The following is a 4,574-nucleotide window of genomic DNA, read 5'->3' as shown; positions in this document are numbered from 1 at the left end:
AGGCTTTTCATTTAAAAAAATGATGAAACAAAACATTTGATTTTTCAAATTTAATTTTTTGCAAATGGACAATTCAGCAAAGCTGAGACAAATTCACAAAATGTTTTGGTGTTACTGAATCTGCATTTGCCACCAAAACATTTTTTGGCTGAAAAATGTCATCCAGCTCTACTTCCAATCTATACAATAGTTCTCTAAAGATACGAACACCCAGGCTTTGGACAGTTTGACCCATGGCAGGGAAGTGATTGCTCCCTGGTCTGTGACATGGTTTTGTTTGTGCTGGGTGTGTGTGCTGGCAATGAGCAAAGCTCAGACAGTCTTTAGTTGATGTTGTGCTTTATTCAGGGTTCAGTAAAATGAATGCTGATTGAAATATAAGCTCCTATGAGCAGGAGCTTCGGCTCTGAGCTGTTTGTGAAGTGCAGTACGCATTCACAGAGCTACATACACCATAAAATGCAATTTTAAAAGCCACTTAAAAATATGCTCCCCCAGAAGATTCTCATTTGCACAAAACTAAGATCTACATAGGGGATCCATGCTTCCAAGCTCTGTTCCAGAAGTGGCTGCCTGGCAGCTGGCTTCCCTATTCCTTTCTCTGAGAACATGGTGAGGAAATCTTCACCATAGAACCACTCTCCAACATAGAAATGTCTGGTCCTTGAGCTGCTGACCTGTGTGCTTCCATAGCAGTAGTCGAAACCCCTGTTCTCCCTTCTGAGACCCTCTCACCCTATGGCACACCCTGACTGCCCCAGGTGCATCTCCCCCCTAGTGTGTTCCCCCATACCTGAGACAAGGGGGTGGCCTGATCTTTGCACTTTGCCGGAAGATCCAGCACCTTACAGGTTGTAAGACTGATGCCAGCTTGTTACATTGCTTGGCTGTGAATGAGCTACACAACTCAACAATTTACAATCAAACCATAGAGAAATTCACTGACTATATCCATATTTTGAAGAAATCAGCTGGACTCACAGTTTGATTGTGAGTATCCTTTAGGCAGAAGAGGAACTACATTTACCCAATAACTTATTAATTGTGAATTATTCACTTGGCTCTAGTAAAGCAGCTTGTGCCAGGAGCACAATAAGAAAGTTTCTGTACAAGTTAGATCAGTCATCTCCTTTTTAGAAGCTGCTTCTCTCTAATTACTCTGAATGATTAGCAACAGCACACGAGAGGGACTGGGCCAGTACTTTGCTCTCTATCCCTTAATAACCTTAATTCAGAAATCAAGGATGACTCTTCACAGGATTCACTCTCAACTAGAGCTGGCTTCAAGTATTTCCTCCACTGGATTTAGTCTGTAATCTCACTCCTCTGTGTGAATGAGACAGTACCGGACAAGCCACATATTAAGCCAATAGAGTTAGAGATTCCAACAGAATACACTGGGCCTGATTCTGATCTCACAGCAATTTTACACTGGTGTAACTCTGCCAACTTTTATGAGTTACACCATGTAAAAGAGGAGAAGAGAATCAGGCACAATGACTTTCCTAAAGTGCGCTGTTATTGTGTTACCATCAAAAGCACTAGGCAGAATGTTTTAGACCTACGATCTTCACAGCTTACCTTTCCCCAGGAGACTGGTTTCTGCCTTCTGTGTCACGACATTGCTTTACCAGCATGTCAGGATGTAGAACAAGAGACTGGATACTCAACTTGCACGCTCATGCTGAGATTGGGGGGAAGCAAGGGTGACCCTAAACCACCTTCACAACAGCCTTGATCCCAGGGATTTCCAAAGGTTGAATCATCCCCAAGCACCCCCAGGTTAGTACAATCATAGCTTTGTGGCTGATGGAGCAGCGCAAAAAGGGATGTAAGAGGAGGCCAAGGAGTTGGCCCAAGATCAGGAGAGAAGCAGCTCTTTACTAAAGGAAAAGCATTTTAATACCACGCTTGAGCTCTGGTTTCATTCCGCTCTGCTCTTCACAGTTACTTATCACAGTAATGCTGAGCCCGTCAGTGGCAAAGGTCACGCATGTGAGAGCAGAGTGGAGTGGAGTCGAGCCCCCTCAGCAACTGGAACTCCCACTATGGAGGAACTGATAGTGACCACAGACTTCAGTGCCTTCAGACAGAATTCAGTGCAATGCTTTAAGCCTGGTCTTCCCACAACAGCAGCAACCACCGCCAAGAAAAGGAAGAGAGAAGCCCTCTCCCAACCACACACATTAAAAAGCCCACAAAATTTCAGCAACCTCCTGGGTGAGGTTGAAAAACTCTAGTCTCTTTGTTGAGCTCTTTCTTGCTTTAATTCAATGTCCGAGGTTGTCAGACACTACAGTGATAAGCACCAGGTAGGAAGATAGATAGATAATTCCTGCCTCTTCTGTAGTGCTTTTCATCCATAAATCTCAAAGCACTTTACAACAAAGGTTAGTATTGTTATCCCCATTTCTTACAGATGGGGAAACTGAGGCACAGGGAAGTAAAGTGGCTTGTTCAAGGTCACCTAGTAGGCCAGTGAAAGAATTCCGAATAGAACTCAGGTGTCCCAGTCCAGTGCTCTATCCACTAGGCCAAACTTCCCAGATAGATGGATAGATTTGTGGAACACCCGTGGTTTGATGTCAGTTTGCATCTTCCATCACAGAGCTGGCAGAAAGTTTTCCCATTCTGAGACAAACTGGAGATTTAAGTGAACATAAGCTTGATTTATGAAGGGAATATATTTTCAATTATAGCTCAGTTCAGGATCATTTATTTTTCTTCAGAACGTTCTCTTCCTTGGTGATATTGGACGATTTTTATTCTAAGTTATAAATCTGACTTGGTTCAAAATAAAAAGTGGACACTCCATCTTTCAGCCGTGGTCATGTGGAATCAAACCACATGTCAGAGGGAAGTCAGTCAAGAGGAACAAGAGTTTTGCACTTTGATCAAACGTGTCCACCATTCTTACTGCAAGTACAAGTATTAATCACTGCCAAGTTCAAACTCCTCATCTTCGAGGCCCAGCACAGCTCTGCCCTTGCCAAGTACATTTGTGCTCTTGTTTAATCTAAACCTCACCCCCCCCATCCTCGCTCCCTTGCCTCTTCTTTTGTCTCCCCCGCCTACTCTGGCTTCACATTTTCTTTTGTGTCTCTCTTTGTGCTTGGAACTCCCTCCCACTTTCCAGGCACCAAGAGTGGTCCCTCCCACCTCTAAACCCATTCCGCTTGCAAAGCCTCCTACGCTGGTCTCCTATGCTAACAATATCTCCTCTGCCTGTACTCTCATCCTGTTCATTCTACTAATCTGAAGGCCAGATTCTGATATCAGTACTTATGGTGAATGCCACCTTACCCCACTGAAATCAATGGAATTACTTAAGGGCAACAGTACTCCTCCGTGTAAGTAAGGGTAACAGAATCTGGCTCTGAGTAAGGGACAGCAGATGAGTACCCATAGATTCCATTACTGTAAATCCCAGTGAAGTGACCAGGAGCTCTGGGTACTCAGCATCTCTCAGGATCAGGCCCCTTCAACTATCAGGACAGAATAGTCAAAAGCATCTAAGCGACTTAGGAGAAAATTATGACTTTTCATAAGTACCTTTGGCACTTAGAAGCCTCTCAGGGAAATTTTCAAAAGCACAAATGGTTGCTAGGTACCTAACTCTCACAGAAAGCCAATGAAACTTAGGTTACCAAGTGCCTAAGTCTTTTTGGAAAATGGGATTGAGGCTCCTAATCCCTTCAGTGCTTTTGAAAATTTTACCCTAAATCCTTTGGGACAAGGACCCTAGGCTCAGCCTGTGTTTTTAAATCACTTTGCCAATGTAATTGCACCATAAATGGACAAGTAGCAATATACAGGAAGCCTAAGCAGTAAAGAAAGACTTTCCTTAGCTTATATCTGAAATGCAACACAGTGGATATTAACAATTCAGTTAGGTTCTATACAATATATTTTATTTCATGCTGTGACTGAAGAAGAGAATCAAAAGTGTTTTAAATACTTTATCCAAGACAAATAATAATTAAAGAAAAACCCTCCGCCTTGCTCTGCTCCCCATACTTCAATCCTGCCGTCTTCACATGTAGAGATCACTGCCATTTTCCTATCCCCATTAAACTTGAACTGTCACACAACTGGCATGACACAGAAAAGGTACTCCCATGTAAAAACATGAGGTTAGCTGTGCTGTGAGAAAAGAAATGCTAAGAGTGTGGGGAAAATCAGAGCCTCGTTATCTGCAGACCTTTGAAAAGGGAAAATATCCTACTGTGCTTTAGGATTTGGTGGTGGCACCTTCACTGAAGATATGTACACGTGACAAATTGTTTCAAGATGAGATGGGGAACAAAGGATCCTTGGATTGTTTGGCAGAGTTTAGTAATAACAAATATATCAAACCAAATTGGTAATGGCCAATTCTCCCCTCTCCCAGTTTTAGCTGGAGTTGATTGTAGAATCAAACAGAAATGATACACTCTGCTGCATTCGAGAAATATCTTCAGCGCGTTGGAAAGCACTTCAACAAGAAATGGACCGATACAGGTTGTTCAGTTACTCTGTACTGTCTGAGCATAATTCCGGCCCACAGTTTACCTCTTGGGAGCACATTTTTGTTC

Source organism: Eretmochelys imbricata, chromosome 18 (genome assembly GCF_965152235.1).
Source record: "Eretmochelys imbricata isolate rEreImb1 chromosome 18, rEreImb1.hap1, whole genome shotgun sequence".
Lineage (NCBI taxonomy): Eukaryota > Metazoa > Chordata > Testudines > Cheloniidae > Eretmochelys > Eretmochelys imbricata.
Note: the sequence above shows the minus strand (reverse complement) of the source record.